The sequence below is a fragment of the Leptonychotes weddellii genome, chromosome 9 (genome assembly GCF_054177405.1).
Source record: "Leptonychotes weddellii isolate Sample4059 chromosome 9, ASM5417740v2, whole genome shotgun sequence".
Classification (NCBI taxonomy): Eukaryota; Metazoa; Chordata; class Mammalia; order Carnivora; family Phocidae; genus Leptonychotes; species Leptonychotes weddellii.
The window spans coordinates 99,781,859-99,795,629 of NC_138377.1; the positions used below are offsets into that span (position 1 = coordinate 99,781,859).

Sequence of the window (13,771 nt, forward strand, 5' to 3'; positions counted from 1 at the left end):
TGGATATTCTTTCCTGCTTTGTTGAAGATTAATTGACCATATAGTTGTGGGTTCATTTCTGGGTTTTCTATTCTGTTCTATTGATCTATATGTCTATTGTTGTGCCAGTACCATATTGTTTTGATCACTACAGCTTTGTAATATAATGTTTTTTAAAAGATTTTTATTTTTAAGTAATCTCTACACCCAATGTGGGGCTCAAACTCACAACCCTGAGATCAACAGTTGCATGTCCACCCAGGTGTCCATAATAGAACTTGAAGTCTGGAATTGTTTTTGTTTTGTTTTTAAGATTTTATTTATTTATTTGTCAGATAGAGACATAGCGAGAGAGGGAACACAAGCAGGGGAGCGGGAGAGGGAGAAGCAGGCTTCCCGCCGAGCAGAGAGCCCAATGTGGGGCTCGATCCCAGGACCTTGGGACCATGACCTGAGCTGAAGGCAGACAATTAATGACTGAGCCACCCAGGCGCCCCTGAAGTCTGGAATTGTGATGCCTCTAGCTTTGTTTTTCTTTTTCAAGGTTGCTTTGGCTATTTGAGATCTTTTGTGGTTCCATAAAAGTTTTAGGATTGTTTGTTCTGGCTCTGCGAAAAATGCTGTTGGTATTTTGATAGGGATTGCATTAAATGTGTAGATTGCTTTGGGTTGTATAGACATTTTAATAATATTTGTTCTTCCAATCCATTAGCACGGAAGGTCTTTCCATTTCTTTGTGTCATCTTCAACATCTTTCATCAATGTTTTCTAGTTTTCAGAGTACAGGTCTTTCACCTCTTTGATTAGGTTTATCCCTATGTATCTTACTGTTTTTGGTGTAACTGTGAATGATGTATAGAAATGCAACACATTTCTGTATGTTGATTTTGTATTTGGTGACTTTACTGAATTCGTGTATCAGTTCGAGCAATTTTTGGGTGGTGTCTTTCGGGTTTTCTATATAGTATCATGTCATCTGCAAATAGTGAGAGTTTGACTTCTTCCTTGCCAATTTGGATGCCTTTTATTTCTTTTTGTTGTCTGATTGCTGTGGCTAGGACTTCTAGTATTATGTCAAATAACAGTGGTAAGAGTGGACATCCCTGTCTTCTTCCTGACAGGAATGATGGTATTAGGATGATATTAGTTGTGGGTTTTTCATATATGGCCTTTATCATGTTGAGGTATGTTCCCTCTAAATCTATTTTATTAAGAGTTTTTTTTTTATCATGAATGGATGTTGTACTTTGTCAAATGCTTTTCCTGCATCTATCGAAATGATTATATGGTTCTTATCCTTTCTTTTATTAATGTGGTGTATCATGTTGATTGATTTGTGAATATTGAACCACTCTTGCAACCCACGAATAAATCTCACTTGATCATGGTGAATGATTTTTTAAAATGTATTCTTGGCTTCGGTTTGCTAGTATTTTATTGAGAATTTTTGCATCCATGTTTGTCAGAGATATTGGCTTGTAGTTGTCTCTTTTAGTAGAGTCTCTATCTGTTTTGGTATCAGAGTAATGCCAGCCTCATAGGATGAGTTTGGAAGTTTTCCTTCCTCTTCTATTTTTTGGAATAGTTTGAGAAGAACAGGTATTAATGCTTCTTTAAATGTTTGCTAGAATTTGCCTGTGAAGCCATCTGGCCCTGGACTTTTGTTTGTTGGGAGTTTTTTGATTACTGATTCAATTTCTTTGCTGGTTATTGGTCTGTTCAAATTTTCTATTTCTTCCTGTTTTAGTTTTGGTAATTTATATGTTTCTAGGAATTTATCCATTTCTTCTAGGTTGTCCAATTTGTCGGCATAGTGTTTTTCATAATTTTCTCTCACAATTGCTTGTATGGGATCTGAGGTAAACTTTTGATGATGTTTGGGGACAATGAGAAACACAGGTGTGTACTGGTGAAGCCCTTTTTCAGTTCATTGTCTTTCTCACTGTTTCTCACTGTTCTTGGTTCTGAGCTCCACTCTCTTTGCCCTGAGCTCCCAATCTAACTGGCTTTCCAGTCCAGGGCTTAGTGAGTCAGCTTGAGTTGATAGACAGTTCCATCTGAAACCTGAGTCCCTAGCTCTTGGTTCAGTCTGCAATTCCTTGGTTATTTGAAGTCACTTTCCTCAGTTCCAGTCTAAAGTTCCCATTTACTGGGGTTTGCTGGTTTAGTCCACACTGGGAATTGCTGGTGGTGTGTACCACCTTCTCTTGGCCAGTTTGCAGTAGTATCTCTTGGTTACTGTTGGTATGTTAAGGTGCACATTTGTTTCTCTCACGTTGTGTTGATAAAGACTATTGCTAGTGGGGATCTTGGAAGCAAAAAAAAAAAAAGGAAAGGTGCAAAAATTGTTGGGCATAAGTTAAACACTTAAATGTTGTTAGAGGGTGCCTGGGTGGTTCAGTTGGTTGGGCGGCTGCCTTCGGCTCAGGTCATGATCCCAGGGTCCTGGGATCAAGTCCCGCATCAGGCTCCGTGCTCAACGGGGAGTCTGCTTTTCCCTCTGCCCCTCCCTCTGCTCATGTTCTCTTTCTCTCTCTCTCTCTCTCGCAAAAATAAATAAATTAATTAAAAAAAAAAACCACGCCATTAGGGCACTCACCAGCCACCTAATGCAAAGACTCCCATGTTAAGATACTGGTCACAGAATGGGTTAGATTGACAGTAGGTTACCTGCCAATCTCAAGAAAAATTTTGGGGCAATGAGGTACACTGAAGAGCGCCACACAATCCCCAACCCTGCAGCACATCCCTTTTAGGTATTTGTTTGGCTCCGAGAGACCCCATTTTAGGCCAGAGATGGCTGACGGAAATGTGGGTTAAATTCCATTCCCACCTCAGAGTCCTCCCAAATTGCTGCTAGCCCTCAGGGAACTAGCCCTCAGTGGCCATTATGAAAAACATTTCAATAAAATAAGATCATTTTAGAAGTGCACTTGAAAGTCACAGTTCTCAAATTATTTTTTAAAGATTTTATTTATTTGAGAAAGAGAGAGAGAACACGAGCAGAGGGAGGGGCAGAAGGAGAAGCAGGCTCCCCCCCTGATCAGGGAGCCTAATTCGGGGCTCCATCCCGGGACCCTGGGATCATGATCTGAGCTGAAGGCAGAGGCTTAACCCACTGAGCCACCCAGGCTCCCGTAAAGTCGCAGTTCTCAAATTAAACAAAGAGGATGAGATGCCTACTTTAATTGGCGTGCAGAAGACTCCAAAGCCTTCAAAATTCAAAAATAGCTTTATTAAGGATTCACTGCAAAAGACTAGTGAAAAATTAAAGACACGAAACGGGGCACCTGGATGGCTTAGTCGGTTAAACATCTGCCTTCGGCTCAGGTCATGATCCCTGTGTCCTGGGATCAAGCCCTGCATCGGGCTCCCTGCTCAGTGGGGAGCCGCTTCTCCCTCTGCCTCTGCGCTCCACTGGCTTGTGTTTCCTCTCTCACAAATAAATAAATAAAATCTTAAAAAAAAAAAAAAAAGACACAAAAAGGTACCTAAAATGAAGAACTGTAAGATGGGCTCAACTGCTTCTCCTCCCTTTCTTCCTTTATTTGAGCACTCATTCTAGCAATCACCAATTTGAATCACCTTTACACCGTAAATAAAAGTCCACCAAGGCCTCACAGACACCCCTATATCTATACTCAAGGGAAAGCCTCCATAGGGACTCCACCCAGAGTTGACAAGACCCTGAGGAATTTTCTGGTAAACCACTACATTATATAGCCAAGGGGAAACAAAAATTAAAATTAATTTAAAAACCTTCCAAATTCAGGTAAATATTGAAGCTTCACTCTACTTTAAACCCCACTCAGAACCTGCAGATGGGAATCTGGAAAAACTGTCAGAAGTCAGCTAAAGGTGAGGATTCTTACCAGAGTCTGCTCTCCCAGATCTCTGTTTAAAATACCCAGGGGAGAGAGAAAAATAAATCATCTTTTGCACCCGCTTTGGGGACCACTCTTACATCCAAGGTGGGGGGGAGGGGGTGAGGATTCAGTACTGCTAGAAATGTTTGCTGTTTGTCCTGGCTGAAAACTGATAAGGTATTTATTTATTATTTATTTTTATTTTTTAAAAGATTTTATTTATTTATTTGACAGAGAGAGACACAGCGAGAGAGGGAATACAAGCAGAGGGAGCGGGAGAGGGAGAAGCAGGCTTCCCGCTGAGCAGGAAGCCCGATGTGGGGCTCGATTCCAGGACTCTGGGATCATGATCTGAGCCAAAACCAGATGCTTAACAACTGAGCCACCCAGGCGCCCCTTGACAAGGTATTTAAAAGACATTTTTAAGTAGCTCTGTAGTCAAAAGTTGGCCAAATTGGAAGCTGGTATTCAGAGACTAATAGGAATTTTGTTAGGCTTCCTCCCCTAAGCTAAAATGAAACTATGTGCCCAGGGAGAAAGGAAAACTGGGAGCCTTTGTAAAAGTATTTACTAAAAAAGATGATGTCATTAGATGGGCTGTACAATCTATGCCATCATTTCAGTTGCAGCTGTTTGAAAGATCGAGAGCAACTGTTCTTATCTCACAAATCTCTGCAAAACTAGAAATGTGGCTTTAGAGGCAATTCAAAGTTCATCTATTCCTTGTCGCCACTCCCCAAACCTCCCCTTTTTATCTCAAGATGCTTGTAAGTATTGGCCTTGGGAAACCAAACTCCTTCTTGGAGGAATTTGCATTCTTTCTACCTGATCCCTGCAAGAACCCTTATCTAGACCAACCCCAATTCCTAAGACTGAAAAAAAAAAAGTGGGGTGTGGGGGGGAGGGGAAGAGACAATTTTTTATTTATTAAAAAACAATACAAACTGCTTCACAGCCTCCATGAGATTACTTGTCAAGGATAAATAGAGATTTTAGGGGTCTTCTGCACAAATGTTAGTAGTAAAAAGTTTTAGTCCCAAAACTAAGGTCTCTGCATCTGTATGTTTCATGTGTGTCTATCTATATGTATTGTGGATGTGTGATAGTATTTTCCACCTCCAGATGGTATTGCAAATATTAACTTATGAAAGAGCCCTACTTAATTGGCTTAAAGAAAATCAAGTGCTTATATAAATTAAATTCTCAAAAATGTAATAAAAACTAACCCAAATGAATTTTAGGGAAAATATTTGGTATTAAAGTTAATTTAAAGTTTGTTAGTTTAATTAAAATAGACATATCTTCAGAGTTGTCAACATTAAAAATAATGCAGACATGCAACTTTTATTCTACCTAAGCTTACGAAAGGTCAAATGAGTTCATGTTATCTCTTACAAAATTTATTAGAAAAAAAAAAAGCTTGGGGCAATGGCTGACTTAGTCTAATGTCTCATGAAGGTTTTATGGGTAATCTAAACATATAAAGAACAAGTAAATTAAATAGATGTAAGTAGGGTAAAAAAGGTTTAGGTAGGGCGCCTGAGTGGCTCAGTTGGTTAAGCCACTGCCTTCGGCTCAGGTCATGATCCTGGAGTCCCAGGATCAAGTCCCGCATCGGGCTCCCTGCTCAGCGGGAAGTCTGCTTCGCCCTCTGACCCTCCCCCTTCTCATGCTCTCTCTATCTCATTCTCTCTCTCAAATAAATAAATAAAATCTTTAAAAAAAAATGGTTTAGGTAAACTTTTAAAATAGTTTCCTCAAATATTTTTGGTAACCTAAAACCTTAAAGTTTTGCTAAGTTAAGTTAAATGATGAGTTAATTTCAATCCATTGAATATTCAGATCATTTCCAAATAAGATAACATAATGAAACATTAATTACTGAACATAGGCTTATCTACTTTTAACTTCTTATTAAAGAAGAACTGTTGGGGCGCTTGGATGGCACAGTCAGTTGGGTGTCCAACTCTTGGTTTCCGCTCAGGTTGTGATCTCAAGGTCGTGGGATCGAGCCCCATGTTGGGCTCTGTGCTCAACACAGAGTCTGTTTGGGATTCTCTCTCCCTCTTCCTCTGTCCCTCTGCTTGTGCTCTCTCTCTCTCTGAAATAAATAAATAAATATTTTAAAAAAAGAACTGTTGGTAAACATGTGCTGTGTTGAAAGATTGTACTGTAAGTGTATGCTTCTAAAAATTATGAAATGCATTCATAGATTTGCCAGTCTAAAGAATACTAATGTAACAGTTCACAATTGTTTACTTCTTAGTTTTCACTAGAAATTAAGGTTTCTAAGGGTCACGAATTCTAGCTAATATATGTGGTTACAGCTATTAGAAATCAGAAGGGAAACAACTCTGTATACAAGAAAGTAGAATCTGTGTTTTGATCAAAGAAGGTACAAAGAATGGAGATACATTTTTGTTGAAAAAAAATAATTTTGTGCTAAAATGACATCAGTTATTTCAAAATAAGAACGAGGAAAAATATAGGACAAAATTTAAAAGTCGTAGAAGGTTTATGGAAAAGAAATCTTCAGAAAGGAATTTTATGTGTAGTCAGGACTGGCTAAGATTAGAATAAATTTAATTAAGTAAATGAGTTTTAATATGAAAAGTAAGCTGGGGAAAAATAAGAATTTAGATTCTTTCTGTTAAAAGGACAAAGTTTTCTTGGACTATTGTTCTGCTCTTGATAAGAGATTGTGGCTCAGTTGTTAAGCGTCTGTCTTCAACTCAGGTCATGATCCCAGGGTCCTGGGATCGAGCCCCACATCGGGCTCCCTGCTCCATGGGAAGCCTGCTTCTCCCTCTCCCACTCCCCCTGCTTGTGTTCCCTCTCTCGCTGTGTCTCCCTCTGTCAAATAAATAAATAAATAAAATCTTTAAAAAAAGAGAGATTGTAAAAGATTTTTCTTTACCCGTTAAAATTGTCTGCTTACAAAAAAAAATAATAATAAAGTAGTCTGCCTACAAAATAAGGATTCTGTGTTTTGTCAAAATAATTTCTTGTGTTGGTTTTATCAGGTCTTTGATTACTTAAAAAAAGTGGAATCTTCTCTATTAAAGGAGCTAAGGATTTTTAAATTTTATTTCTATTTTTAATTTTAATTTTTAAGAGTTTTTATTTAAATTTCAGTTAGTTAACATACAGTGTAATATTAGTTTCAGCTGTACAATATAGTGATTCAACACTTCCATACATCACCTGGTGCTCATCACAGCACATGCACTCCTTAATCTCCCATCACCTATTTCACCCATCCTCCTGTCCCCCCTCCTCTGGTAACCATCAGTTTGTTCTCTATAGTTAAGAGTCTGTTTCTTGGTCCCTCTCTCTCTTTTTTTCCCTTTGCTCGTTTGTTTTGTTTCTTAAATTCCACATATGAGTGAAATCATATGGTATTTGTCTTTCTCTGACTGACTTATTTCACTTAGCATAATACTCTCTAGCTCCATCCACATTGTTGCAAATAGCAAGATTTCATTCATTTTTGATGGCTGAGTAATATTTCACTGTGTATATATGCCACATTTTCTTTATCCATTCATCAGCTGATGGACACGGGCTGTTTCCATAATTTGGCTATTGTTGATAATGCTGCTATAAACATCAGGGTGCATGTATCCCTTTGAATTAGTATTTTTGTATTCTTTGGGTAAATACCTAGTAGTACAATTGCTGGATCACAGGGTAGCTCTATTTTTTAACTTTTTGAGGAACCACCATACTGTTTTCCAGAGAGACTGCACCAGTTTGCATTCCCACCCACAGTGTAAGACGGTTCCCCTTTCTAAGCATTTTTTTTTAAAAACAGCTATTTAACTTTCTGTATTTGACTGTGAAGCCTTTAATTGTCACTATGGTTAAATGGATAACTAAGTATTGTTTCACAATCTGATACTATTTGACCAAGTGTTTTAAAATTTCTTTGATATTTTTGACAGACTTCCCCCAAATCAAATTCTAAATGGAGTCTTTTTGGCCTCAAATTATCTTTAGGACTTTTCAGAGGGTCCTTGGAACATCTCAAAAGATTTGTTCTTCCTCCTTATAAAAAGGGAGAAATTAATTAGATGTATTTGGTATGTTAAATTACATGATTAGCATTGTTAAATAAAAAGTAATACTACTAAGCCTTCTTTATGTTGTATTTGTATAGATAGACATTTTTACTATTCCAGATATTGTATAAAATTCTGGAAATCTGATATTGCTCTTATAATGTTATAAGACATAATTCCAGTTATTATCCTAAATTGTTGTGTGTCACAAAAATAACCAAATTTCCCTTTCAATTCCATTATAATGAATTCTCATAAGATCTTTAATAATGGACATTTTTAAAAAGTCTCCTGTAATTTACAGTTATTGTTTACTCTGATACTTTTGCAGAAATGTTCCTGCAGGGCGCCTGGGTGGCTCAGATGGTTAAGTGTCTGCCTTCGGCTTAGGTCATGATCCCAGGGTCCTGGGATCGAGTCCCACGTCGGGCTCCCTGCTCCTTGGGAGCCTGCTTCTCCCTCTGCCTCTCTCTCTCTCTCTCTCTGTGTCTCTCATGAATAAATAAAAATTAAAAAAAAAAAAAGAAATGCTCCTGCATAAGTGCTTCATTTTTAAGGAGATTCATGGAGTTTTCTGATAACTTTAAGTTATCAGTACAAGTTTCTGATAACTTTAAGATCATAACACTGAACTGGGTAAGAATTTTTACAAATGAATGGAAAAACTGGATTCAAGTAGAACAAATATTAATTACATGGGACTGAATAAACTAAGGAGAATAATTACAACTTTTATATTTGAAACATTGCTGGTTCTTTAATGTTTTGTTTTTCCATATTTTAGGCAACCTTTTTCTTTTTTTCTCTTAAGCTATCAACAGTTTGGTAAGATATACCTTTGTGAATAAAGATGAAACATTTGCTTTTTCTCCCTATCTTATCCCTCCAGAACTTGGAAACTCTTGAGTATTCTTTTCATGGCAATAGAGTTATTTACATAAGTTCAGTGGGAATGTGTTCCTTGTGCAACAGGATACAATTATTGTGTTATATTGGTGAAATATTGGCTAGTTTTGACTAGAATGTCATATTTGAGATAGATGTATATAGACTCAGATATGACCAGACAGTTTTAAGGAACTAAGGTTGACTTTACAGAGCCAATAAAGCCCTTGGAAAAATCAGCCTGGTACCTTGATTACAAGGTTCCATCAAAGCAATCTTAAAAAGAGCTTATATGGTCACTCACTATCCTTGCTCCACTCACGTAAATAATCAGGCTAAGTTTAGTACAAACAAACTAATTTTACTGTAATTATCTTCAATGAGAAATGAGGTCAATTGTAGAGAGAAAAAATTATGTTTGCTTCTTTGTCTATATTGGATTCTGATCTTGTTAATTGCCCTATGAGGTTTTGTTGTATACCTGTAAACTGGACTAGATCCTAAATTCATCCAGTTTCCTCAAAAAAATCTGGCTACAAATCTCCAAACTAATGTTTCCAATTTTCTTCCACCTTTCTGATTTGAAATCACTAAGAACAAAGTCTCCCCTTCAATCGACTTGAAAGGTACTATGCCAGGTCCTTCTTACTACCCAGGTGACAGCCAAACTTCAGGAAATGATCCTTGGATACACATCTCACTGCTAAAGAAGGCTCTACTTGACATCTGGTTTTGGCACAAATGCTGGAGACCTCCAAATCAAATTGATGAGGAAGAGAAGAGAAGTAGTGGACATTGAGGAGGACTGCTTTCACCCAAGATGCTGGATCAAGACTTCATACTTTAACTAAACATGAAAACCTTTCTTCTTCCCTTTCTTTCCTTTACTCTGGCCTGGAAAGATAATGCCATCTTCTGTATCTCCTGGGCCAGTACTAAGGGGAGGGGATAAGTTTTTCCTCTCAGGCTGCTGGATTTGTGATAAAAAAAAAAATTGCTATCTGTCTATTAACAGTGCCACCTTAATGGTTTGTGCCCAACAGGGTTGTCTTTGCCTGTGGTGATTATCATTCTCCTTGGGTCTATGAATGCCTAGATGGCTGGCATATAACCAGGCAATGTGTCTTCGGTTATCTGATTGTGCCTTTAATTTCCACAAACAAACTAACCCACCTGATTGGTTGACTCCCTTGGATTTACATTGTCAAGTTAGAAAGGAATTCCCAGTAGGCATTCACAACCACACTTTCCTGGTTAGGAATAAATGTAAACAAGAATACTATCAGAAATCTCTCCTTAACTCTTGAGAATATAGCATAATCCTCTGCTAAAATGAAAGCTGCCCCTCCAAAATCCTTAGACACTCTGGCCGAAGTCGTTCTTGATGATAGGATAGCCCTTGATCATCTTTTAGCTGAGCAAGGAGGTGTCAGTGCTGTGGCCCAGACCACCCGCTACGCGGGGATTAACACTTCTGGGAAAATTGAAACACAGTGACATAAGACCACTGAGCAAGCCACTTGGCTTGAAAAGGTGATTCCTTCTGTGAGGTCTTTCTTTGACTGATTTGATTGGTTTGGGTCTTGGGGACCATGGCTCCGAAGTGCACCCCAAATACTGGGAGTTACCCAGTTTATAGTAATCATAGTAATCTCCCTGTGTGTTTTATTCTCTCAGAAGCTTTAGATGTATGTTTGCAGCTGCTAACCACCAAGCAAATGATCTCCCTAACACTGGACCAGCAGAAAAGGAACGAAGAGAATGACCAACTTAAAGACTGTGAACCTGAAGTCATGACAGGGATTAAGCAAAAACATCATGACCTGGGACCACCACAAAGAAGATCGACATAAGCTGCTGGAACCACAGAGCAGTAGCTGAGAGTGATGCAATGCCTTAAATTCTGATCACATCTCTCAGTTAGGCTGAGAGTCTGATCAAAAGGGAGGAATTGTTAAAAGGGAGACAGCAGGCCCACAATGGAGTCCCTGGTGCTAAATCCCATGTGAGCAAACCAAGACTTAATACCTAACCTAATGGCAGTTTCAACCACTCAGAAATGTGACCTTTAACCAATCAACACAGGTCAGCATTAGTGAGGTGATCTGCCCAATAGACTCCCTCTGTCCCCTCAGGAGGGGGACCTGGCCAGAACAATGCATTCTTTGCTAAAATTTCCTTTTTATGTGTCTTCTTTCCACCTTTAAGAATCTTTCCTTTTCGGGGCGCCTGGGTGGCTCAGATGGTTAAGCGTCTGCCTTCGGCTCAGGTCATGATCCCAGCGTCCTGGGATCGAGCCCCGCATCGAGCCCCGCATCGAGCCCCGCATCGAGCCCCGCATCGGGCTTCCTGCTCAGCGGGGAGCCTGCTTCTCCTTCTCCCTCTGCCTCTCTCCCTGCTCATGCTCTCTCTCTCTCTCTCTCTGTATCTCTGTGTCTCAAATGAATAAAAAAAAAAAAAAAAAGAATCTTTCCTTTTCTACAGCTCGGCAGAGCTCCTTTCTATTTGCCAGATGGGATGCTGCCTGATTCATGAATCGTTGAATAAACCAATTTGATCTTTAAATTTACTCAGTTGAATTTTTGTTGTTTAACAATAATAAAAATTTGCAGACCTAGGGAGTGAAATAGTTGAAATCTGTAATCTAGATGTCTCAGCATTCCAGCCTTCTAGGCTGCTCTTTCCATTAAAACAAGGTTTCCATCCCAACAAGCTATGGGAAAAACCGTGCTGTGTCCCTGGGGTGATGGTGCATGGATGGGGTGGTGGGGAAGGCTGATTCCTCACTCTTTGCTCACTGCTTTTTTCCTTAGGCTCCTGACTTTCCCCCTCTTTCCTAAGGCTACCTCCTGGGATAGGTCCAAAATTCCTGTGAGTTTATTATGCAGTGCAATTTAGCTTCCTCTTTGTCTCATTCTTCTTTCCAAAGCAGCCCTGGGGCCTCTCTGTGCATAATTAAAAGATCCATTAAGGTGTTTTCCTAAACAAAAGAGCAGCTTTCTCCCTCAGAGGAATTCTATTATCCTTTTTGGACTAGTAGTGGGGACTGCAGTCAGATTTTAAAATAATAACACACACACACACACACACACACACACGCACATGCGAACGCGCGCGCGCGAGAGCACGTATTAGGGCATCTTTACCCTATGGTCCGTGGACTGGTGAAACAAATCCTAATGGGGAGCTGCTGGGGTGAATTTACCAGGACTAAGAAGGCACACGTGGCCAGCACAGTCTCTCTGTCTGCAGGCAGAGTGAACACGGAGTAGGTGAGGGGAGTGTCTGGTGCTTCCATCTCATGATTCGAAGCGTGTCACCTTCAGGACTGGAAATGCTGTTAGTCTGCTGCTCCCAAGCCCTGTGCTCATCTTCATGCACAAATGTCCTCAAGACCATGAGCAAGATGCCTTTCTCCCCACACAACCCTCCTGGTCCCTGTGTCCCCTTTTGCAACCCTTTTCTAGTCACCCTTTGGGATTGACCCAAAGGCAGGTGGGTGCCCGGCCCTGGGTGTGGTCTCCTCACGTGTGGGGGATTTTCCACATGTCTTGCAAGGCTGGTCTCGGAGCTTAACTAAGTTGTTGTTGGTGCCTCATCATAGCACCCAAGTGTTGACAACTTGATACCTCTGTTACAGCAAGAGGCATCAGATATAGTTCTAAAAGTTAAAGGAATCAGAGAAATTTTGGAGTTTTAGAAATCTGAGGCATTTATTAAAGTTTGCAGGCAATTAAGTAACCAGCAGCCCTTGCATGTCTCCTCAGACTGGCAGGTTCTAAGATGCTCCTGTAGGGGAGGAAAAATTTTCTTATACCCTCTTAGGTTCTGTGGCTGGCCTAAGAATTAAACTGACATAAGAAAGAATAACAGGAGAGAAGCATATAAATTGACGTATTTTTATGTGCATATGGGAATCTTCAGAAGGAAGGTGAAGACCCGAAGAAGACATTAAGCCCCAAAGCTTACATGTCTTTTTATGCAAAGAATGATAAATTGTGGGATGTGACAAGACAAAGGGTTTGGGGCTAGGGCAGTAAACTGTGGGACAGTGAGTGGAATTATATAGGGAAAACTAATGGAAGATAAGGGTTATATTTGTAGGTTTGTTTGCATAGTTCCATTTCAGCGTCAACTCCCAGGCTCTGCTGATAAGAATGTTCTCTTCCTGGTGCAGGAGGGCACCTTTCTCAGGGGAAATTTTATGTCCTGCTTTTAGGTAGAAAGAGGAGGGCAGAGAGAGTGCTTCCTGTATCTGCTGTTTCTCAAGTCCCTTTAACTCAAAATAATTAATATGCCAAAGTAGCATATTTTTGGATGGTACGTTCTGAACCCCTTCACTCCTTTTGCTGCCATAAGGGGGAGAATCATGGCCCCAAGCTGGTACCCACCATCCTCAGGGCTGGGGACCTCCCGACTGTGAGGACTTCCTCTCCCTTTGTGCTGGCTACAACACATATCTGCTCTTCTAGGGAATTCTTCTCTTCCAAGAGGCCTCTTCAGGCTGCTTGAGTCTGAGAAAGACATAGTTAGGGATGTTGTTAGTATTGAGAAGAGTGTGAATACTTGGGTGATGTCCAGCTAGAGGCTGCTTCTGCCCTGTAAATATGGGAAGACAATGGTAATGGTTAAAGCCTTTCAGGACACAATCGCTCAGGGCCAGACTGAAGGGGAAATGAGGTTGGTGTGTGAGCAGCATCCCTGGGGAGACTGGTTACCAAGGCTGCAGGGTCATCAGTCCTTGGGGCCTGTCTCAGAGCAACAGGGTGGGGCCTCAGGGTCTACTGAACAAGGGTCCTGAAGGCTAGAGCTGGAGGTGTGGGGAGGGGACTCTTGGAGGGACACTGGTTTCTCGCATGGGTCAGTCTTCCCTTCCTTCTACACCAACAGTCTTCATTTATCTAAAAAAGAAGCAGGTGGGGTGAGGGGTGTGGGATTGGGGAGCACCTGAGTCTAGACCCTTTGCCCTTGCTTAACTAT

At 40.3% G+C, this 13,771-nt stretch overlaps 1 long non-coding RNA gene across 1 annotated transcript in view; it reads left to right on the plus strand.

Moving 5' to 3' along the window:
• Positions 1-11,224, plus strand: part of LOC115940243 (uncharacterized) — a 41,521-nt gene extending 30,297 nt beyond the window's left edge. Inside the window, exon 4 of the long non-coding RNA XR_004075027.2 lies at positions 10,469-11,224. This is a non-coding gene — a long non-coding RNA (uncharacterized LOC115940243). The remainder of the gene's footprint in view (positions 1-10,468) is intronic.
• The last annotated feature ends 2,547 nt before the right edge of the window (positions 11,225-13,771 follow it).